Below are 26,316 nucleotides of genomic sequence, written 5' to 3'. Positions count from 1 at the left end.
TTTTCCGTGGACACTTGCCAATCCCAGAGAAAGGGGTTCTAAGATATCAATTAAGAGGTCTGACTAATTTCCTTACAGAGGTGACAGCGAGATTAACAGATGTAAAATAGAATCAACAAATATACAATAAAATCAACAAATGTAAAATGAAATTACTGTCAAGACAGGAACTTTATCTTACCTGAATGTTGTCCACCTTCCTTCCTTTCCTCCTGAATGGGGTAGGTGTTGCTTTATGCTGACGAAGACCACTGAAAAGTCATAACAGAAGTTTTAGGAAGTCAGCTGAGGATGAAATGTTAAGATAAATATATCATTATGAATCTAGTGATGTATTTAGTACATGCTCCAGACTATCAATATATTTGGAAATATACTTGGAAACTAATATTATGTTCATATAACACACTACTTTTAAAAGGGGCAATTAACATGAAAAGAAGAAAGCATATTAAATTTATAGTCATTTTAGCCTGAACAGCTCTCACGAAGAATATATAAAGCATATATACATATCAACTCTACTGGTCACTTTTTACCAGAGATGTAATTGTAATAACCACAATGCCCTCTTTACTTCTCGAGAAGTTAAGAGGGCATTGCTCTTATTGCAATTGCACGTTTGCCAGGTCAATGTAGATTCCCCTCTTTCCCATTCTTGCTAAAACATTCTGATATCTACAATTTGCTACTGATAACATTACCCTATCCAAAATGACGAATGGATATCGCCTGCAATTTACAGCACCGTACTGATTTGTCCTCTCTAATTGCTTGTGTTTACAGGGAAAAATGCCACACCATCAACATCACTATAAAGAGCGGGGCGAATGTAGGAATCCATCACCCAGGTAATGAGGTACATACAGGTAATATACGACCTTTTTCCAAAATGAAATATTACCCTTAGTTTATGAGGCGTGGACCATGAATTATTATCATAATAAATTGCCTTGATAATCAGGCAGCCTATTTCACACAAGGGGATGTTTTCACTGAGGTTTGTCCTCTAATTTATTTAAAATTGTCCTGATGATTAGGCAGCCTATTCCACACAGGGATGTTTTCACTGAGGTTGGATGAACTCTAACCAAAGGGAGTGATCTAATTTATTTAAAATTGTCCTGATGATTAGGCAGCCTATTCACACATGTTTTCACTGAGGTTGGATGAACTCTAACAAAGGGAGTGATCTAATTTATTTAAAATTGTCCTGATGATTAGGCAGCATTCACACAAGGTAGGTTGGATGAACTCTAACTTAAAAGGTATCTAATTTATTTAAAATTGTCCTGATGATTAGGCAGCCTATTCCACACAAGGGGATGTTTTCACTGAGGTTTGAACTCTAAAAAGGGTGATCTAATTTATTTAAAATTGTCCTGATGATTAGGCAGCCTATTCCACACAAGTGTTTTCACTGAGGTTGGATGAACTCTAACTTAATGGGAGTGATCTAATTTATTTAAAATTGTCCTGATGATTAGGCAGCCTATTCCACACAAGGGGATGTTTTCGCTGAGGTTGGATGAACTCTAACTTGAAGGGAGTGATCTAATTTATTTTAAATTGTCCTGATGATTAGGCAGCCTATTCCACACAAGGGGATGTTTTCACTGAGGTTGGATGAACTCTAACTTAATGGGAGTGATCTAATTTATTTAAAATTGTCCTGATGATTAGGCAGCTTATTTCACACAAGAGATTGTTTTCAGTGAGCTTGGATGGACTCTAACTTAAAGGGAGTGATCTAATTTGTTTTAAATTGTCCTGATGATTAGGCAGCTTATTTCACACAAGAGATTGCTTTCAGTGAGTTTGGATGGACTCTAACTTAAGGAAAGTGATCTAACTTATTTTGTGAAATGGTGGTGATTTTACTGAACTGGTATTCCTTAGTGGATTAAGAACTTGTGGAAATAGTTACCAAGTCAAGAAAAACAAAACAATGATTATTTTTAAGGGCAGTTATAGCTGAAACATCAAATACCCTTTTGGACAATAAAGTACTAAGTCAAAACATTGATAAAACCACAAAAATCTCAAATAAACTTTACAGAAAAAGTACTTGTACTAAAAATGTGAACCACAAAAACTAGGGAACTTTCAATATTGACATTTCATTAAAAAAAATTATACTCTAAAAAGTACTCGTACTGAAAATGTGTACAGAAAAATTGTTGAAACTTTCAATATCAATTCATCAAAAAAATTATGATGATCCAACAAACAAAAAATTGCCAAATTTCACCTCATAAAAAGAATTGGTAGTATGATTCACATTGCAAATATATCTCACGCAGTCAATACATTGGAAAGCAGAAATTAAGTGTTTCATACTCTCCCTCTCTTTCAATATTAAAAGGAATTCGTCAATGGCCCCTGGTGTAGGATTGTTCCTTATGAATAGGGGTTTACCTTCTGAATAAATAATAATAATAATAATAATAATAATAATAATAATAATAATAATAATAATAATAATAATAAGAAGAATAAGAATAAGAAGAAGAAGAAGAAGAAGAAGATGTTCTGTTATATATGTTTAAGAGAGGGCCGTCTTCCTCCCAATAATAATAATAATAATAATAATAATAATAATAATAATAATAATAATAATAATAATATTATTATTATTATTATTATTATTATTATTATTATTATTATTATTATTATTATTATTGGCGACCTCACATCACGGGTGAGAGACCAGAGTTCGATCCCATTGTAGTGAAGAATGACTTTTTTTTTCTCATTTCTTAGCAAAATCATTAGGACGTTTGTTCAAGAGAACTTATTAATATTATTATTATTTTTATTATTATTGGGAGGAATAATAATAATAATAATAATAATAATAATAATAATAAAATCCAAATTATAATAATAATAATAATAATGTATAAAAAAATAAATTATATAATAAATGGATTTTAAAATATTATATAATTGTTTTTTATTAGACTGAATTTCTTAGCAATAATAATAATAATAATAATAATAATAATAATAATAATAATAATAATAATAATAATAATAATAATTCAAAGCCTCTAAAGAATCTGAATATTGTTTATGATTTGTATGATGATAATAGTAACAATTTAAAGTCTGTGAAGACCGTGTATATTCTATATATTTTGTACAGACATCCCAATGACAATTTTTGTACCGGAAGGATTAGGAGAAAAAGATTATTTATCCTGGAGGGATTAGCCTTCATTTCTAAAGTAAATATCGCTGGAGTGTTTGCCTTATCGAAGCTTAATCCCGAGCGATTATGTCAGCGTTGTTATTTCATGATGCCAGATCATCAGAGAGGAAGGAAGGGTCTCCATAGGGCGCGCATGCGCTGAAGGAGGGAGGGGGTTAGGGGATGGGGAATGGGTGGACCCAGTCAGGTCAACCAGGTAAAGCAGGCGTATAAGAATGAGGATCCTCTCGTTGACTTCCATGCTGCTGATGCTGGTGGCGGGAGTAGAGTAGCTGCAGTCCTCTCTCTATCTCTCTCTCCCTCGCTCTTCTTCTTTCCAGGTCCCAGGTTCCAGCAGCAGTAGCAGCGTTCAGTGTGGCTTGAGCTGTGGTTGCGAGAAGGTCCATGCTGGATTCAGCTCCGGGACCTCGCTCGGCGTGCTATGAACGTTCCACTCGGCGAGAACGTTTTTCCGTTTGTTGTCGCTCAACCGCCGGGTCTTCGAGGCTTTGAACGTTTGCTTGCGGTGTAAGGACTTGGATATGTTTCACCAAGGTTTCTGGAGAAGTTAAATAAGAACTTGAACATATTTCCAAGATTTCTGAAGAAGTTTATGTTTCCAAGATTTCTGAAGACGTTCAATAAGAACTTGAATATATTTTCCAAGGGTTCTGAAGAAGTTAAATGAGAACTTGAATATAATTCCAAGATTTCTGGGGAAGTTAAATAAGGACTCAGTTCAATAAGGACTTGAATATATTTCCAAGATTTCTGAAGAAGTTAAACAAGAACTTGAATATAATTCCAAGATTTCTGAGGAAGTTAAATAAGATTTCTGAAGACGTTCAATAAGGACTTGAATATATTTCCAAGATTTCTGAAGAACATAAATGAGGACATGAATATATTTCCAGGATTTCTGAAGTTTATATTTCCCAAGGTTTCTGACGAAGTTAAATAAATTTTCTGAAGACGTTTAATAAGAACTTGAATATATTTCCAAGATTTCTGACTAAGTTTGTATTTCCAAGATTTCTGAAGAAGTTAAATAAGGACTTGAATATATTTCCAAGATTTCTGAAGAAGTTAAATAAATTTTCTGAAGACTTTCAACAAGAACTTGAATATATTTCACCAAGATTTCGGAAGAAGTTAAATAAGGACTTGAATATATTTCCAAGATTTCTAAAGAAGTTAAATAAGAACTTGAATATATTCTAAAGATTTATGCAGAACTTGAATTTCCAAGATTTCTGAGGTAGCTCAATAAGAACCTGAATATATTTCCAAGATTTCTGAAAAAGTTAAAGAAAAACTTGAATATATTTACAAGGTTTCTGAGGAAATCAGACAAGATATTTCCAAGATTTCTGAAGAGGCTAAAGAAGAACTTGAATATATTTCCAACGTTTCTGATGAAGTTAGAAAAGAACCTGAATACATTTCCAAGATTTCAATATATTTCCAATAATTCTGAAGAACTTCCATTTATTTCCAAGACTTCTGAAGAAGTTAAATAAGAACTTCAATATATTCCCAAGATTTCTGAAGAAGTAAAATAAGAACTTCAATACATTTCCAAGATTTCTGGTGGAAGCTAAGGACTGTGAGATGCAGTCTCTTGTAGTGTTGATGCGTGCTGGTTAACTGGAGAGGATTAAGAAAAGCTTCTTAGTGAAGTTACGACAAAAACGTTCGAAGGTGACGACCCAAAGGTAAGAAATACTTGTAATGAACTTCATTGGTTTTCCTAAAAAGCTTCAATTATATTTTGCTACCATACGAGATAAGTACAGTACATTTTAGGATTATACAGATATTACAGGTTCATACAGATATTACAGAATAATTCATAAATGGTGTTTCATTAAGAATAAATTAATTTCTTATCTTCTTGCCCTGCAAAATTTACAAGAATCAAAGTATTACTAAATTTGCTAAATTTTTCAGCAGATAAAAAATGTTGTCACTTATTTTCATACTAAGTAATTCAAAGCAATTCATACATTTGTGAGCCCGTTAATGTTTTTACAAGCATATAATTATTCTTTCACTATTATTCTCAAGAATTCAGTGACATTAAATTATACAGTCAAAAAAATTCTTTCATTAAAAAAAAACTCCCTCACTTAATTCCTCTTTTAACTACATAATTAAAATAAATTCATCCAGCTTTCTTTAAAAGAAACTATTTATTCTTTATCTGTTATTCATAAGAATCCAATGACATGAAACTATTAAGTCAAAAACATTCTTATATTGCAAAAAAAAAATTTTTTCACTTAATTTTTCATACTAAAGAATCAAAACGAATTCATGCATTGGTCAAAGGTTATAGCCTCGTTAAAAAAATATCTATCCTTCATCAATCACTTAAGAATTCAACGATAAAGTTATTTTTTCATCAATCATTTTTAAGAATTCAATGACAAAGTTATTACTTCATCAATCATTCTCAAAAATTCAATGACAAAGTTATACGTAAAAAAATTCTTTTACTCCAAAAAAATTCTTTCACTTAACTTTTCATAAATTATTAAATGCAATTAATACATTAGTCAAATACAACATCATTCTTTAAAAAAAATATTTATTGTTCATCCACCATTCATAAGAATTCAATGACAAAGTTATAAGTAAAAAAAATTTATAAAAAACAATTTTTTTCAATTAATTTTTCATAAATTATTAAATGCAATTAATACCTAAGTCAAATATCATAGCATTCAAAATAAAATTATTGTTCATCTATCATTCTTAAGAATTCAATGACAAAGTTATTAGTAAAAAATTCTTTTATTCCAAAAAAATCTTCCACTTAATTTTTTGATAAATTATTAAATGCAATTCATACATTAGTCAAATATATCATTCTTTTTAAAAAAATGTTCATCTATCATTCTTATGAATTCAATGACAAAGTTATAAGTAAAAACAATTTTTATTAGAGAAATTTTTTTCACTTAATTTTTCATAAATTATTAAATACAATTAATACTTTGGTCAAATATCATAGCACTCTTTAAAAAATTATTCTTCATCTACCATTCTTAAGAACAGAATTATTCAATGACAAAGTTGTAAATAAAAAATGATTTTATTCCAAAAAAATCTTTCACTTAATTTTCCATAAATTATTAAATGCAATTGATACATCAGTCAAATACCACAGCATTCTTTAAAAAAATTATTGTTCATCTATCATTCTTAAGAATTCATTGACAAAGTTATAACTGAAAAACATTCTTGAATTACACACAGCAAACATACATGGATGTCCGAGCAATTTCCCCTTTCTGCTCTCCAATATATGCTAATATTTAGAGCAAATGCTTACAAAGGGTGGCTGATTTTAATTTTAATTGCTGTTACATGTTACAAAGATGCTAATGCCCTACTGTAACAGCAGTTTGTATTTGCATACTTGTATGGTTCTAAACGGAAGTAAAATACAAATTGGTTACAAATAATTACTACATCTCTCTCTCTCTCTCTCTCTCTCTATCTATCTATATATATATATATATATATATATATATATATATATATATATATATATATATATATATATATATACTATATATATATATATATTACACACACACATATATACATATAAATATATATTTATATATTTATATATATATATATATATATATATATATATATATATATATTATATATATATAATTTATACATAATATGCCTGAGTACAAGAACTAAAATATAACGACAAAACCCAAATGACTGTTCAACGGCAATCATATGTAATTTTCAAGGTCACATTAATTTCTATGCTAATTGTTGAATGTGTCGACAATTTTTATGTTAATATATGCGAGTCAGTTCCGTTGGTAAAACCATAAATTTGAAAGCAACTTCAAAAAATGAACATGTGAGACAAAACAATTGTGAAATATATCTGCATTTCTAAAAAAGCAAAAAAAAAAAAAAAAAAAAATGTAATACAGAATTCAATTGTTTTGCAAGTCACGATTTTGTACAATTCTACTGTATTTGAGTGGTAAAAAATGTTGCACCATCTCTTTCTAAATTGACAATGAGAAGGAAAACGGACCGAGATAGTGTTTCCTCTCTCTCTCTCTCTCTCTCTCTCTCTCTCTCTCTCTCTCTCTCCCGGATGGGTTCCGGATACGTGCAGGTGTGAAATGTACCTAGCAACGTGTGGAAAAGACATATGCTCTCTCTCTCTCTCTCTCTCTCTCTCTCTCTCTCTCTCTCTCTCTCTCTCTCTCTCTCTCACGTCAATGCTTTATATTTTACTCTTTCTCTCTCTCTCTCTCTCTTTAACACGTCGAAGTCTCTCTCTCTCTATTAAAATTATACGAACTTGTCTGAAGGACGAATCTATAGTTTTCATTATTTATACGAACAGCAATTAATTATAAATAAGCCCTTGGGTATATTCCTCACCTGAACGTATCCACAACGCAACAGAGAGAGAGAGAGAGAGAGAGAGAGAGAGAGAATTAATTAGAAATAGAGAGAGAGAAGAGAGAGAGAGAGAGAGAGAGAGAGTTTCCCACAATGGCTGGGTACATTAGACACCTGAACGTATCCACAACGCAACCGAGAGAGAGAGAGAGAGAGAGAGATACCTTGAGAGAGAGAGAAGAGTAAATGAGAGTGACGAGAGAGAGAGAGAGAGAGAGAGATGGAGAGAGAGTCCCACAGAGGCTGACGTGTTAGAGAGAGACCTGAACGAAGAGTAAATGATAAAGCATGACGTGAGAGAGAGAGAGAGAGAGAGAGAGAGAGAGAGAGAGAGAGAGAGAGCGAGAGAGAGAGAGTACAGAATACCTTGACGTGTCGATAGAAAGAGAAAGAGTAAATGATAATTCTTTGACCCGAGAGAGAGAGAGAGAGAGAGAGAGAGAGAGAGAGAGAGAGAGAGAGAGAGAGAGAGTCTTTCCCACCACTACCTCCATGTAATAGTGTTAAAGTTCACAAAGAATGAAACCATAAAGTGGAATTCGCCCAAAAGGAGGGTATGAAAACAAGCGGAAGAGATAACGATTATTCAGAGAAAAAGTTCGATTTTTGGAGGAAAAACAGAGAAGATTTTGCAAAAGGTTTTCAGTCTCTTTTTGGGATAAGCTCCGAGTTCACGGAGGTTAGGCCCTACCTGAGAGAGTAGAGTTCGCCAGAATTTACAAAGATTTAAGGGATTAGTTTTTTATATGAGCAGATATGGTGATATTTCACAAACTCCCCGAAATTTGAATGATTTAAGAGATTAGTTTTTTTATAAGAGAGAGAGAGAGAGAGAGAGAGAGAGAGAGAGAGAGAGAGAGAGAGAGAGAGAGAGAGAGAGAGAGAGAGAGAGAGAGAGCACTGGTATTTAAGTATTCCTTCAGCTAAATAGAATTTTGAAATTATTTAAATTGTTTTTTATAAGAGCAGATATGATGATATTTCTATAAAGTTCCATACTTCAAAAGATTTAAAAGATTGGTGTTTTTATAAAAGCAGATTTATGGGGAATTTTTGTATTATGAAGTTGATTTAAAATACTGGTGTTTTTATAAAAGCAGATATGTGGAAATTTTTTGTATTCTGAAGTTGGTACAGAATAATATACTGATACAGTGTATACTAATCTCCTCCTAATGCATCCCAAAATATTCTTTTCTGCTTAATAATACAGAAATTCAAACTTTTTTTAATATTAAAATACTGTGTACTCAAGATACTTCAAACCTGTCAGAGAGAGATCACATCACTCAAATAACTGAAGCTGATTCCTAAAAGTGAAGTTTTTCAATCCATTTCGAAAACTATTTTTCACCAGCTACTACAGCTCTCTCTCTCTCTCTCTCTCTCTCTTCTCACTGCATCAATCAATGGAATTACTGAAGCAATGCACTCAAGGGTGCATCTCTTGTTTACATTTCTCATTCGGGGACATTATTCCTTTGAGATGAGATCGAGAGTTCCTCCTCCTCCTCTCTTCCTCTCCCTCTCCTCTCCCTCCCCTCCTCTTCCCCTCTTCTCTTCCTCCTCCCCTCCTCTTCCCCATCTTCCTCTACTTCTTCCTTCCCCCTCCCCTTCCCTCTCCTCCTCTTCCTCTCCTCCTCCTCCCGACTCCTCCTCCACATCTTTCTCCCTCCTCCTCCTCCTCCCTCCTCCTTCCCTCCTCCTCCCCTTCCCCTTCTCTTCCTCCTCCCAGTCCTCCCTTCCCCTCCTCCTCTCCTCTCTTCTTTATCCTCCTCCTACTCCTCCCCTCCTCCTCATCCTCTTCCCTTCATCTTCCCTTCTCCTCCTCCTCCCCTCCCCTTTCCCCTCCTCCTTCTCATCCCCTCCCCTTCCCCCCTCCCTCCTCCCTCCTCCCTTCTCCCTCCTCCCTCCTCCTCCTCCCCTCCCCATCTTCCCTTTCTCCTCCTCCCCTTCTACCTCCTCCCTCCCCTTCCCTCTTCCTCCTCCTCTCCTACCAGGGTCAAGTCCCAAATTTATTCCGCGGAAATCGGCTCGGCGACACTAGACTACACCTGAGTTTTTAAAGACTGACCCTTATATTCATACTCTTGACTTTCATTCCCGCCTACAACTTTGTTCGAGCTCACATTCGTTTGTAATTTCCCCCCTTCTTATAAACCCATTCACCAGTATCTGCTGCTTTTCCTAACTATCGCCAGTTAATGTTATGTGATCCGCAAGTATCTTAAGATGAAGGTTCTTTTCACAGCCTCATTTTTATTTTAAAAACTTGTATCTATATTTATCTGTCCTGTTCATGAATTGTCCTCCCTCTCTCTCTCTCTCTCTCCTCACTATATATATATATATATGTATATAATTATATATAGTATTTCATATATATATATATATATATATATATATATATATATATATATATATATATATATATATATATATATATATATATACATGAATGTCTTTACTGTAATACAATAGTATATGAAGATAAAAAGGCCTTTATCTTCATTTATATAAATATTTATCTATCTATCTATAGATAAGATATATATATATATATATATATATATATATATATATATATATATATATATATATATATATATATAATATCTATAAACCACCCACATTCACATGCAGATGGAATGCTGAGAAGGTAATACCACGTGCGCTCAGGACGCCGGAGAAAAAAGAAAGTTGCACAGTGGCGAAAATATTTTATTTCTCGTGACTTATATTGCTTGTTTTTGAAGTCAGTTCTGTGTCCAGTAAATGTAAAGCGATTTTGTTTTTCTATTTTCTAATATTTCTTTTTTTTATTTTCACCTTAAAGACCGCTTCATGCTTTGTCTTTTATTTGTAATATTTTTCTTTTTTGAAATTTTCGCATCAATGCTGTTTATGAACATACATATGTAATTACATACATACATGCATTACTAACCTACAGCAATTATCTTTGTATTGTATAATTTACTTACAGTTTTATCTATTTATTCATTAATTTATTAATCTATTTTCTTTCCTAATAACTGATCAATTCTTTCTGCATTCCATATTACCTTCGGTTGCCCCTTTCAACTGAACACCATAATATTCTTTGGAAGCTTGAATTTCAAGTCAGTGGCCACTTTGGTGGGCTTGTTCTATATGATTGGGGGGTTCACCTTCTTCTTAATAATAATAATAATAATAATAATAATAATAATAATAATAATAATAACAATAATAATAATAATACCTGTATGCTTGTTCTGGATGAACAGGGGTTTATCTCTCAATACACACAACAATAATAATAATAATACACACACAACAAACAACAATAATAATAATACTGCATGCTTGTTCTGATGAACAGGGTTTATCTCTCAATAATAATAATAATAATAATAATAATAATAATAATAATAATAATAATAATAATAATAATAATAGTTCGAAGACACCTTCAAGTGACCGTTCCAACGGTCGAAGGAGGACAGGAGACGGTCAATCTCCCCCGCATACCGGTCTTTTGTTGGCGCTGGAATAGGCAGACCAGACAACAATGAGGATTCCAGTATTCCAGGCCAGAAACTCCTTTCCATGGAAGCCGGCCCATTCAGGCTTATACATTTTTTCCTATGCAGATATTCTTACCACTGTACTCTTGCTGTGAGTCCATAAGGGGTTATGGATTATTTTTTATGGATTATTTTTATGGATTATTTTTATCGATAGTTCCTCCACTGACCCCTTATACGTGCATAGGGTATTATGGATAATTTCTTATGGGTTATTTTTATGGAAAGTGTTATGGATTATTTTTATGGATTGTTCCTCCACTGACCCCTTCTACGTGCATAAGGTATTATGGATAATTTCTTATGGATTATTTTTATGGAAGGTATTAAGGATTATTTTTCTGGATTATCTTTCCTGGATTATTCTTTATGAATTATTTTTTATGGATTATTTTTATGGATTATTTTCCGGACTTCGGTAATTTTCTGGGAATTATGCTAGGTCACTGTATAGTTGGAAATGAATAAATTTCTACTGTCTGGGGTGTGGTTCTTTCAAAGAGCCACCTTCTTGAAACTGCAAAGGTTATTATTATTATTATTATTATTTAGCTTTGAAAAGGGAAGTCTTTCCTACAATTATTTCAGCTGAAAGCACAAATATTGCAAGTGTATATATATATATATATATATATATATATATATATATATATATATATATATATATATATATATATATATATATACACATGCATACATGTGTATATGTATATACTGTATATGTGTAATGCCTATGTGCGTGTTGTTTAGTCTGAGGGCCACTCTTGGAAAAACAAAAAGTCACGCGGGCCACCTGTGTGGATGTACTGTATATAAAAAAGAGAAATATACGTTTACATATTTTTCTCTAGCGGACCACTTTCAAAATCAAATGGGCCACTTTTGGTCCACGGGCATGGGCTTATAAAGGCCCAAAAGGTGAGGGAGGTTGGGGGGCGGGGTATAGAGAGAGAGAGAGAGAGAGAGAGAGAGAGAGAGAGAGAGAGAGAGAGAGAGAGAGAGAGAGAGTCGCTTTTGTTTCTTTCAACCTTCCTGACCGGAAGCGGCACTTTTACACTTAATTCCCTCTTGTTACAAACTGCGAGAGTTCCTTTACTTTTTTTTCTTTCCCTTACTTTCTCTTTACTTTCTCCACCCCTTTTCGTTATTTGATGTTAGTTTTTTTTTCGGAGAAAAAGATTTCGTGTTGCGCTCTTCGGGCAGAAAATAAAATATAAAAGATTTTGCGTAATATTCTTGGGGCAGGAAATGCGAAGAAATATATAAGGTATGCTCACGAAAGGGTGAGCATGGCCCTGAAAGATTACTTGTTTATATATATATATATATATATATATATATATATATATATATATATATATATATATATATGTATGTATATATACATATATATATGTATGTATTTAACTGTGTTATATATATATAATATATATATGAGCTATATATATATATATATATATATAGTGTTTGCTCTCTGTGGATTTTATATATATACACACACACACAGTTATATACATACATATATGGTTTCTTCACTATCACAAATCAGTATAGCATCAACATCAACCATTACAAAATGCTTTTATAATTCATTTACGAAAATATCCTACACAATTTCTGTGTAAGGATGTATACATTTATGAATATATATCACACTCCTTTCTCTACAATGACACCTGATTCTATAGTAATACAATATTCGTGAGCATAAGGAAGCCGGATCCCAAACCAACCCATTACTCGACTCTCTCGTTATCTATTTGTTATCTACCCGTTATCTATTCAAGCGCCTTCCGGTTCGTATAAACCTCAGTGTTCAACGTTTCCCGGATTTGATCATTTTTGCAGCGCTGAAAGGAAGCGCCCGCCATTAGTTAGACCCTGGAACAAAATATGTAAACATTCTTCCCCTTTCTTCCTCCCGAAAGCGAGCCTTAGAAACAATAGCGTTGTTATTGTTATTATTATTTAGAAGATATTATTATTATTAATATTACTGAAGAAATCCACAGCGGTGTAGGTGTAAATGTATATTTTCTATATATATTTCTAAAATATCTATTTACATCTAAACCACTGAAGATTTCCTCGTCGGCATTTTATTGGCTCATGCTATTATGAGATTTTTATGAATCGTAAATACTATTCAGGAGATGAGCCCTATACATTTGAAAAGCCAAGAAATTATTATTATTATTATTATTATTATTATTATTATTATTATTATTATTATTATTATTATTAGAAGATGAACCCTATTCATATGGAAGAAGCCAATTATAGGCCATTGACTTGAAATTCAAGCCCAAAAATATTATTATTATTATTTTTATTATTATTATTATTATTATTATTATTATTATTATTATTATTATTATTATTATTATTATTAAGATGAACCCTATTCATATGGAACAAGCCCACCACAGGGGCCATTGACCTGAAATTCAAGCTCCAAAAGAATATTATTATTATTATTATTATTATTATTTAATATTATTATTATTATTATTATTATTATTATTATTATTATTATTATTATTATTATTATTAATATTATTATTAAGAAGAAGAAGAAGATGAACCCTACTCATATGGAACAAGCCCACCACATGGGCCACTGACTTGAGATTCAAGCTTACAAAAAATATGGTGTTAATTTCCCAAAATTAACAGAAGGTAATAGGAAATACAGAAAGAAGAGATCAGTTATGAGAGATAAAAAAATAATAAACAGATAAAAATATAAGTAAATTATTAAAATAAAAGGAGAATTGTTTTAGGAGAGCAATGCGTTGCATCTTCGTTTCAGCTTTTGAGGTTCCAATTGCAAGCCATCCTCAGGGAGGCTGTTCCACAGTCCAACGGTGTGAGGAATAAAGGACCTCTGGAACTTTGGAGAAGGTCTGCTTAGAAATGGCGCCAGTGGGAGTATATTCATGCTGTGGAGATATAAAAAAAAAACTCTCTTGGATTTTCGGGTCTGAGCTAACGCTGTTTTTCTTGCTGCAAGAGAAAATAGGAGTTTTTTTTTCTCTTTTTATTTTTTTCTAGATTGGCGAGAGCTTCTGTAAACAAAGGCGCCGAAGAGTCTGCGAGGAACTGGCGTATTATCTAAACAAGGAAGAAGAATGGAAAAAATTCCTGGGAGCTGAATATTAAAGTAGAGCATTCGAGAATTTTTTTTGCTTTTGGGAATTTTAGAAATATACGCCGAATGCGCATATTGCATAATTTTATTTTTCCTCAGTGCAAAGCACGATTAATAAAGAGATGTAATATACCCTGCAGGGTCCTCTTCCTTTCTTTTCTTCTCTCTCTCTCTTTCTCTCTCTCTCTCTCTCTCTTCTAATGCAGGGAAGAGGCAGTCAATATCAATTTTTATAGTACAATCAACAAGATTAATATACAATTTAACAAGTTAAATTGCCTGTGAAAGCTAAAGGTTATTAGACACTAATGGAAATTTGTTTTTTTTTCCATTTTCTGTTGACAATCCTAAGTATATGATTATATTTTCTCAATACAATGTATATTCTTCCATTTACCTTATTCATAAATAAACTATAAAAACAGATGCTGACTGTCTCTTCTCTGAGAGAGAGAGAGAGAGAGAGAGTTTATCGGTTGTCATTCAAAGTTATCCTAGGTAGTACTGTTACTCAGCTAATAAACTATAAAAACAGATGCTGACTGTCTCTCCTCTGAGAGAGAGAGAGAGAGAGAGAGAGAGAGAGAGAGAGAGAGAGAGAGAGAGAGAGAGAGAGAGAGAGAGAGAGAGTTTTTTGGTTGTCATTCAGAGTTATCCCAGGCATCACTGGGTTGGTCAGCTAGTAAACTATAAATACAGATGCTGACTGTCTCTCCTCTGAGAGAGAGAGAGAGAGAGAGAGAGAGAGAGAGAGAGAGAGAGAGAGAGAGAGAGAGAGAAAGTATATCGGTTGTCATTCAGAGTTATCCCAGGCAGTACCAGGTTGGTCAGCTAGTAAACTATAAAAACAGATGCTGACTGTCTCTTCTCTGAGAGAGAGAGAGAGAGAGAGAGATAGAGAGAGAACGCTATGAGGCTATATTTCACATCTCTTCAGTATTTGTGCTTTGAGGGAAAAATAATAATTCTTTAATAATCATTCATAACTAAATTAAAACAAAAGTCACAAAAAACGTCCAGGTTTTGAAACGAAAGCTAATTTTCATTGCAATAAACATCCTAATAACTGCACTCCCTTATATACTAATCTCGTGCTGATCATCTCTATACCGATCACATGAATTAGTTGATCACAAGCGTACTGATCGCATGAATGTCAAGTCAAACAACGTCGTGATTAACTTGATCCCTTGATTAGCTTAAATGATCTGTGCACATCAGCCATCTGGTAATTTATTTAAATTGGGAAGCGATTCCTCGCCGGTGCATATCAGCAGCAATGAATTGGGTAGGGGGAGGGGGAAGGGGAAAGGGGAAGCCATGTCCTAGAATGGGTAGGGGGAAGGGGAGGAGGAAGCCACGTCCGAGAATAGGTATGGGGGAGGACTATGGTATGGGCAGGGGAGAGGGACTATGGCATGGGAGGGGGAGGGAAAACCATGTCCTAGAATGGGTAGGGGGAAGGGGAGGAGGAAGCCATGTCTGAGTATGGGTGAGGGAGGGAGGAAGGGAAAGACATGTCCTAAAATGGATAGGAGGGGAGGGGGAAGCCATGTCCTACAATGGGTAGGGGAGAGGGAAGCCATGTCCTAGAATGGGTAGGGTAGAGGGGGAAACCATGCCATGAAATGGGTAAGGGGAGGGGGAAGCCATGTCCTAAAATGGGTAGGAGGGGGAAGCTACATCCTAAAATGGGTATGGGGAGGGGAAGCCATGTTCTAGAATGGGAAAGAGAGAGTGGAGAGGGGGAAGCCATGTCCTAGAACAAGGAGGGAAGGGGGAGACAATGTCCTGAAATGGGTACGAGGAGGGGGAAGCCACGTCCTAAAATGTGTATGGGGAGGGGAAGCCATGTCCAAAAATGGGTAGGTGGAGGGGAGGGGAGGGGAAGCCATGTCCTTGAATGGTTAGGGGAGGAAAAGCCATGTCCTAAAATAGGTATGGGAGGGATAACCATGTCCCAAAATGGGTAAGTGGAGGGGAGGGGGAGCCATGTCCTAGAATGGTTAGGGGAGGGAAGCCATGTCTTAAATCGGTAGGAGGATGGGGAACCATGTCGTAAAATGGGTATGGGGAGGTGGGAGCCATGTCCTAAAATGGGTAAGTAGAGGGGAGGGAGGAAGCCATGTCCTAAAATGAGTAAGTGGAGGGGAGGGGGAAGCCATTTCCTATATGGGTAGGCCAAGACATATCCTAAAATGGGTAGGAGGATGGAAACCATGTCCTAAAATGGGTATAGGGAGAGGAGCCATGTCCTCAAATCGGTAGGGGAGGGGAGGGGGAAGTCATGTCCCAGAATGGGTAGGGGAGGGGGGCGAAGCCATGTCCTAGAATGGGCAGGGGAAGTGGCAGCTTTCCGTCGATGAAGCCAAAGTCATTTTTAAGGGGGCAATTCCATTTGTTTGCTTAATCATCATTAAGCAGTTATCAAATTATCATCAAGTAATTATCATCATCATTAAGCTTCGGGTCCTGATACTGAGAAAAGGGGGCGGCGACCTAATTACGATCAGTATTGGCGAATGATAATTAACAAAATGATGAGACGAACCATTTATAATTATTTTAATTATTTTTGGGGAATGACATTCGATGCGATGGAATATCTCGGGTTAATGACACTGACAAAATAACCTGTTATCATTTTTATTTTAACTGTTATTTACCGCGACGTTGGTGGCTTAATTCGCTCCAACAATAATTGAGATTATTACCTGGAGTGAATTACCCCCTTCCACCAAACAGCTGTTCCGGGAAATGATATAATTATTATCCTAATTCCCCTCTACGTCAAGGATTACATTCTGCGCCATTTGTGGGTAAACTGACTGGCGTGCAATCCAATAGGAACTTCAGAAGTTCAAGGGAACATGCATTGCATCACTACCCTTGTACAATCCAACTTGCATTTTAATATTTAATTACATTCTTATTTGTTTATTGATTTGTTAATTTACCTGTTTTTCTAATAACTGATCTCCTCTTTCTGTTTCCTATTATCATCTGTTACTTCTTTCGAATGAACGCCATAATTTCTGAGTAATAATAATAGTAATAATAATAATAATAATAATAATAATAATAATAATAATAATAATAATTTTTGGAAGCTTAAATTTCAAGTCAATGGCCCCTGTATGTGGGCTTGTTCCACATGAATAGGATTCACCATTGATAATTATTATTAACATCTTGAAAGTGATTGTTAGATTGCTGTGAATGTTAAATCATTTGGTTTGTTGTTAACTTTTGCCTTCGTTGCTTTTTGGGGTTAAAATTATGTCCAGAAATACGACAGGTTATTGACAATTATTATTAACATCTTTAAAGTGATTGCTAGATTGCTGATGTGACTGTTAAATCATTTGCATTGTTGTTAACTTTTGCTTTCTGTTGGTTTTTGGGGTTAAAATTATGTCGAGAAATACGACAGGTTATTGATAATTATTATTAACATCTTTTAAAATGGTTGTTAAATTATTAATGCTGTTAAATCAATTGCACTGTTGTTGACTTTTGCTTTTTGTTGCTTTTTGGGGTTAAAATTATGTCGAGGAAGACGACAGGACATTGTTAATTATTATTAACATCTTTAAAATGGTTGATAAATTGTTAATGTTGATGTTAAATCAATTGCATTGTTGCTGACTTGTTTTTTCGTTGGGGTTAAAATGTGTATAGAAATAAAAAATGTCATTGTTAAATATTATTAACACCTTTAGAATGATTGTTAAATTGTTAACGTTGATGTTAACTCGATTACAGTGCTGTTGATAAAATGCACGCAGTTCCTGTTACTGAAATTATCATTAAAACTTTTTTGTTGCTGTTCACTGAACTGACAAACAGTTAATTAATACAAAAAAACTGTTCTATGAAAGAGCAATTACATTTACAAACCACTACGAGAAATATTTAAACATATTTAACTACGTAACAAGAAACATGAAAATATACCTGAGAAATCTAATAAATGCATCTAGGAATCAGAAACTTTAATAATTTCACTCTCCTCTTCCAGTACTCTCATTCAATGCTCAAATCTGCTCTCCATGACGTCACGGAATGGTCTAGGGCACGTGTCCGCTCCCTCACTGGAGTTCCAACAATTCGAGGTCATAAAGGCTGCCCAAGGTTCAGATTCAGCTTGTGTCCCCTTTCTTCCATATTATCTTCTCTCTCTCTCTCTCTCTCTCAGTCGAGAATGCACACTATTCATGTTATCTTTTACAGTACTGAAAGTTTCCTCTCTCTCTCTCTCTCTCTCTCTCTCTCTCTCTCTCTCTCAGTCGAAATATATACAAAATTATCTCTTTCGGTAATGAAAGTTAATGAAAAAAATTCCATCATACCTTCATTATAAATTTTATAAGGACATATTTTACAGCAATTCTGATGCCAGAATTTCACCTAATTTTTTCAGAGCATTTTTTATGATTTACACAAATCTCTGCAATACTCGTCTATTTTCCCTAAAATAAATTAACAGACAAAATGAAAACTCACTCTCTCTCTCTCTCTCACTCTACAACATTTTTCCATCGTGACGTCAATTTACCTGTTATTACTCTGAAATTTATAGATACGCAGCAATTATTTTTATCGCCTGGATTTACGGATATCCACTGTATTTTCGTATACCATCAGTGCTGTAGCTTTTGTTGTGCAATAATAAAAACTGTAACTAACTGTATTTTCCATACCTGAATTGTTTGTTGAATCACTATGCTATTTTACGGATTTCCACTGTATTTAGGTACGCCATCAATGCACGTAGCATTTGTTACAAAGTGATAACAACAGTAACTACCTGTACTTTCCATATAGACATTTTTATCTGAATCTCTGTATTTTATAAAGCACTTTACCCGCTAATGATATGGATGCTGGCACCATAGTTAATCTAATTAATATCTTGCCCTAAGTATGGCAAAATAATTATGAAATCAACAGTAATGAACTAAAATTGTGTCACTGTTGCATGCAAATGATAGGGATTATACTGGCTCAACAATAATGAACTAAAATTTGTCATTGTTGCATGCAAATGATAGGAAATATATTGGCTCAACAATAATGAACTAAAATTGTGTCATTGTTGCATGCAAATGATAGCGAGTATATTGGCATCCCATAGCGATTATCAGGTAATGCACAATTTCAAATAATTGAAAAAATTGTAAGTTATAAAATGCTGCTTTCATTTACGCAAAATCTTACCAAAATGAATGACAATGCAATGGGGAATCCTAACTTAAACTATATGGCAATGATGACATAACTGCTGGAACCTACATAAGGAGAATGATACGTTATAATTTGGGCTATAATCATAGTTTTCGATAATGAAAGAATGAAAAATAATTCTTGAAAGAGAGATTTTTTTCCACGGTTATAATATTGGAGGGGAAGAGGTCAATTTCAAGGGAATATTTGACAAAAGGCTTTCCAGTAATTCCTTAGCTTTTCTGTAAATTATGACACATGTTGCCTATCAAACTTGAAGAGATTAGGACAAAATGTATTAAATACTGATTTTAGTATCAACATAAATCTTTGACAACTTCTAATTATTTCGTAAACATTCAAATAAAAAGCATAAATTTCAGACTCTACTTATGCTACCTAATCACTTCTAGTAAATCCGTAACTCTTTTACAAAATAATTACATACACGCTGCCTCTAAAACTTGCAAAGATTAGGACAGAAAGCATGATAACTGTAGCATCTCCACAGACCTTTAATAGTGCCTTCTGTGCACCTCACGCGGTGCACTGCAGGCATTACTTGAGGTTATTTGCAGCGTCCTTTCGGCGCCTAGCTTTCATTCCTCTTACTGTACCTCCGTTCATATTCTCTTTCTTCCATCTTGCTGCCCACCCTTTCCTAACAATCCAAGAATTGTCTCACTCTGCAAACAACGGCGAGGTTTTCCTTTCAAACCTTTTACTCTCAATTTCCCTTTTCAGCGCCGAATGACCTCGTAGGTCCCAGCGCTTGGCCTTTGGCCTAAATGCTATATTCCATTCTATTCCAATTACTCCGACAACGTACAAATAAAAAAAATAACACATAAATATAATTCTCTACATATCTCACCTTATCACCTCATCCCATGACACAAAAACATCACTCCTGACAACTCGACTTCTCACCCAAAACAGACTTGACAAGTTCACTTGAACTCCCACGGGGGTGGGGAGGAAAGGATATCAGATCTGTCATAAAGGGGAGAGAGAGACAGACAGACAGAGACAGAGAACCCTGGGAAATAAAATGTGGGACTGTCACTCACCCGTTCATTTGACGGGACTCCTGTCTAACTCGCTGACGGCTATCAAGGGTTTTATCCGAAGATGGGTCCCGTCTGGTGCTGTGGTTATCAGTGAATGATAACAATTTCTTTTTTTGTGATTTTTCTTTATATTGCATTAAATAGTTTGGTTATTCCTGAAACATAAAAGTAATTTTTCATAATTTTTCTTGATGTTACATAATTTAGTTATCTGTGAGTGATAAAAATTATTTTCTCATAATTTTTCTTTATGTTACATTAAATAATTTGGTGATCAGTGAATGATAATTTCTTTTTTTTATAATTTTTCTTTATATTACACTAAATAACTGGTTATCAGTGAATGATAACAATTTGTTTTTTTATGCTGCCATTCTCTTTAACAGAATAATAATAATAATAATAATAATAATAATAATAATAATAATAATAATAATAATAATAATAATAATAATAATTCACAGAAACACAAGGAACAATTGCACTGCCAACACCCGACGTACAACCTTGACAGAAACAGGCCCAGGCTGCATATTACGGCCTGGAAATAAATTCCATTTTATAGAACATTCCTCCACAATTATGCCTGAGCCTTTGTGTCCGTGGTACAATTCTGTTAACAGTGACAAAGCGAGTCTTTTTGTCTTCTTTTTTAAGAGAAGACACACACAGACATGCACGGACATAAACACGTACGTAAGACACATGCACGGATATTAAGACACGTACAAATGTCTGCACATAGTGTGTAGGCAAGGCTTCAGCGATTTGCTGCAGAGAGAGAGAGAGAGAGAGAGAGAGAGAGAGAGAGAGAGAGAGAGAGAGAGAGAGAGAGAGAGAGAGAGACTTTCCCACACAACACTTTGTACATTCCACGCCCCGACATATCCATAATTCATTCACGAGAGAGAGAGAGAGAGAGAGAGAGAGAGAGAGAGAGAGAGAGAGAGAGAGAGAGGAGAAACGCATTGTACTTAGAAAATCTTTCATTCAAGTTATATTAACCTGAATTACCTTGAATAATAAGAATAGAGAGAGAGAGAGAGAGAGAGAGAGAGAGAGAGAGAGAGAGAGAGAGAGAGAGAGAGAGAGAACGCTTATTGTACTTAGAAAATCTTTCATTCGTTATAATAACCTGGAATTACCTTTGAATAAAAGAGAGAGAGAGAGAGAGAGAGAGAGAGAGAGAGAGAGAGAGAGAGAGAGAGAGAGAGAGATAAAATAAAAACGATTATTGTATTTAGAAATATCTTCTTCGTTACAGGCACCTGGAATCACCTGTGAATATTAAACGTATAGCTATTATTATTATCATCATTATTATTATTATTATTCAGGAGATGAACCCTATTCATATGGAACAAGCCCACATACTGGGGCCACTGACTTGAAATTCAAGCCTCCAAAGAATATTAGAGTTCATTTGCAAGAAGTAACAGAAGGTAAGAGGAAATACAGAAAGATGAAATCAGTTACTAGAATAGAAAAAATATGTTGATAAATTAATAAATACACAGATCAAAATATAAGAACTTTCGTTTGAGCGCTAGAATTTCTAAAAAAAAAAAACTGCAAATCTATTAATATAATAATATTTAACAAAATCCTTTCCTTAAAAATATGTAACAATAACTAAATTAAAAGTAAACAAGTAAAATATACGCCGAAGTTTCTTCGGCGCAATCGAGTTTTCTGTACAGTCGCTACAGCGTATAATCAAGGCCACTGAAAATAGATCTGTCTTTCGGTAGTCTCGGTATAATGCTGTATGAGCCGCGGCCCATGACTCTCTAACCACGGCCCGGTGGTGGCCTATCCTATATCGTCCCTAGAAGCACGATTACAGCTAACTTTAACCTTAAATAAAGTAAAAACAACTGAGGCTACAGGGTTGCAATTTGGTATGTTTGATGATTGGAGGGTGGATGATCATACCAATTTGCAAGCCTGAGCCCTCAGTAGTTTTAAGACCTGGAGGGCGGACAGAAAGAGGCAGAAAGTGACGGGACAGACAAAGTTTATGCAATAGTTTTCTTTTTACAGAAAACTAAAATAATTTTCCTAAGTACACCTTTCACGGACTGCAATATTATTATTATATTTCAACAAAGTTCTTCCTTAATATACGTAACAAAAACTAAATTAAATTAAAAGTTTTCTCCTAAACATACCTTCTCTCACCTACAGCAATTCTATTATAATATTAACCCCCGAATCCCTTCTTCTGTAAAGACTATATATATTTCCACCGGCGCTGCTCATATTAGCGAGATTAATAAGCGGGAGTTAAATGGAGCGTCTAATGTGGGAAATCGGATAAAACACTCTTCATTTAATTACCTCGAATTAGGTGAACCCATTTCCGCGACAATGGTGCTACTAAAGTTTGGGAAGCTCTCTTTGAGTAAAGATGATCTGTCAGCGGGTTTCTCGGGAGTCTCCAAGTTATATGTTTCTCATAATTTCTTGTCTCTGTTTCTTGGGTTTCAGGGCGCCATTTGTGCTCTTTGTCTCATTATTTTGGGTCTTTGTTCTATTGATTCAATTTCCAACTCCATTTCTATCTTATTATTTGCTACTTAATTGGCTTCTCTTCCATTCTCACCACATATACAGACCATCTTAATGCTGTTGGGAGTCTCCAAGTTATATGTTTCTTATAATTTCTTGTCTCTATTTCTTGGGTTTCAGGGCACCATTTGTGCTCTTTGTCTCATTATTTTGGGTCTTTGGTATACTTATTCAATTTCCAACTCCATTTCTATCTTATTATTTGCTAATTAACTGGCGTCTCTTCCATTCTCATCACATATACAGACCATCTTAATCCTCTTGGGAGTCCCCAAGTTACATGTTTCTTATAATTTTTGTCCGTATTTCTTGGTTTGTGTGTCAATTTCTCTGTACTTCTTTGTCTTATTATTTTGCCTTGTTATGCTGATTCACTCTAATCCATTTATCTTATTATTTGCTACCTAATTGGCTTCTCTTCCATTCCCACCACATACACAGACCATGTTAATCCTCTCAATCTCTTATTTCTTGTATATTATTTTCTAACAAACTTCTCTCTCTCAAGTTCTCACTACATAAACAAACCATCTCAGTCACTCATTTCCAATATATTATTTTCTAACAAACTTCTCTCCCGTTCTTACCACATACACAGGCCATCTTAGTCCCTTATTACAATATAATATTTTCAGACAAAATCTGCCTCTCCCATTCTCAACACGTGTATAGACCACCTGAAATCTTAAAGGCTTCGATTTTTTATTGGAAGAAGACTTGTAGTAATATACATATGATGATATAGTATCTTTGAATAAAATTCTATTTATGGATACGCAAGAATCTTTCTTATGAAGATTAAGCAAATATCTATATCACAAAGAGTTAAAGTAAAAATAAGAATTCCTCTCATATTGATTACACAGCAAAGCATCTATCACAAATCTAAGTCATTAACTATCAATTGAAAGTAAGAAAAAAAAATTAAGCTGTCGTAACAAGTAATAACTCCAACATATTGAAAGCAGAGTAATTAAACTATCGAACACAAATATCCGATATTTCAACCTTCGTTACTTATGTAAATTAGCCAGCAGCTGCGAATTGGAAGGAAACTTGCAGACATCCTGAAGGATTATTTTTTTTATCTCCAGACACTACACCGCGGAAGGATTATTTTATCCCCAGACTACCCTGCAGGAGGATTCATTTGTGCTTCCCGGAAGCGCGGTTGAATATGCAAATGCCACAGGAGTTGGAAGCAACTTGCAATTGAAGCCTTGGGAGCTGCGCTCATTCCCTGCTAAAATGTGTCGTTTTCTTCTTTCAAGCAACGGATGTAGTATTGCCTGGCTCGTGAGGCGGGTACAGCTAAGTCTCCCAAGTGTTCTCATTAGCTCTGAAGTGGCTTGACTTGATTCTTGACTTGATCCTTGATTTGATTCTTGATTTGGTTCTGTGCTCTGTCAAGGCAGGTGTCTCAGGATTTCAGTCTTCTCTGAGGGACGTTTAAATCCTTATTTCCTACAGGGGAATGTTATGTAAGCATCTACTGGGTCCTCACTAATTGCCAATTGGCTTCAAGAGTAAGGCCAATATAATCCAGCACGTTTGTATATTATTTTCGTAAAGTGCAATTCGAATCTTCAAAAGTTCAAGCGAAGTTGCAATGCATTACTACCCTGCAACAATTCTCCTTGTATCTTATTGATTTACTTACATTTTTATCTGTTTATTTAATTTGTTAATTCCTTTTTTCTTCTAATAACTGATCTCTCTTCTGTATTGCCCATTACCTTCAGTTACTTCTTTCAAATGAACACCATTTTCGAAATTGAATTTCCAAGTCAATGTCCCTGGATGTGGGTTTATTTCATTGAATTCCATATGAATAAGGTTCATCCTCTGAAATAATAATAATAACAATAATAATACAATACACACACACACACACAATAATAGAACACTCCCCCAAGATCCTGAAAGGAAACTGGAAAAGCTAGATGCCGAAGTAGTTCCAGAAATCATGCAGAAGAGCATGCAACTAGAAATAGCGCACATAGTGAGGAAAGTGATGGACTCAAGGAGTGGATGCAACCTGGAACTCACACTATAAAAACCACTCCAGTCGAATAGGATGATTGTGATAGACAAAAATAAATAATAATAATAATAATAATAATAATAATAATAATAATAATAATAATAATAATAATAATAATAATAATAACAACAGATGTATGTGCCACTTGAATCAATAATCTGAGCGCAATTTTTGTTCCACAAAAACAAAACTGAATTTTGCTTAATTTGTAGAAGCTACAAAATGATGAAAAAATCTCACAAAAATGAAATCATTCCCTGATTTCCGAAACTGTCAACAGTTTCCCATTTTATAAGATGATCAGTTCAGATTGAAGGCCTTTTTTTTCTTCCATCTTTATTAAGCCCTAATTCTTGAGAAGAAGACTTTGTAGGGGAGTAGTTTGAACCCAATTTGTGAAATTTAACGATGTTTACGCACCTGTTGTACGTAGGACGGAAGCGAGATTTCAATTATGTCGAGGGTAAAAATAGCCGTTTTGTTTTCTTTGAAGCTTAGGTTAAAAGAGACACCTGTTTTATATATAGAATAGTGGTTAAAGAAGCCTTGATACAAAGGTCCCTTTTTTAGTTTTCTGTAAAAGAAAACTGTTGAGATGGCTTTGTCTGTCCGTCCGCACTTTTTTCTGTCCGCCCACAGATCTTAAAAACTATTGAGGCTAGAGGGCTGAAAATTGGTATGTTGATCATCCACCCTCCAATCATCAAACACACCAAATTGCAGCCCTCTAGCCTCTGTAGTTTTTATTCTATTGAAGGCTGAAATTAGCCATATCCGTGCTTCTGACGATAGAATTTTACTGGAAACCATATTAAGTACCGATAGAATAGAATTTTGCTGAAAACCCTATTAAGTACCGATACAATTTTACTGAAAACCCTATAAGTTCTGATAGGATTCTACTGAAAACCCTACAGAATGTCGATAGAATTTGAGTGAAAATCCTATCAAGTACCAATGAACAGAATTTTGCTGAAAATCCTGTGAAGTGCGATAGACTTTTACTGAGAAACCATATGAAACTCTGATAAAGTAGA

General features: G+C 34.4%; 1 protein-coding gene across 1 annotated transcript in view; it reads left to right on the top strand.

The window, feature by feature from the left end:
• Nucleotides 1-3,539: 3,539 nt before the first annotated feature.
• The window catches only part of LOC136852506 (dipeptidase 1-like), a 252,027-nt gene continuing 229,250 nt past the window's right edge, over nucleotides 3,540-26,316 (top strand). Inside the window, exon 1 of the mRNA XM_067127227.1 lies at nucleotides 3,540-4,908. The gene's annotated coding sequence lies outside the window, so the exon portion shown is untranslated. The remainder of the gene's footprint in view (nucleotides 4,909-26,316) is intronic.

The sequence above is a fragment of the Macrobrachium rosenbergii genome, chromosome 1 (genome assembly GCF_040412425.1).
Source record: "Macrobrachium rosenbergii isolate ZJJX-2024 chromosome 1, ASM4041242v1, whole genome shotgun sequence".
NCBI lineage: Eukaryota > Metazoa > Arthropoda > Malacostraca > Decapoda > Palaemonidae > Macrobrachium > Macrobrachium rosenbergii.
Note: the sequence above shows the minus strand (reverse complement) of the source record. Positions and strands in the feature narration are given on the sequence as shown.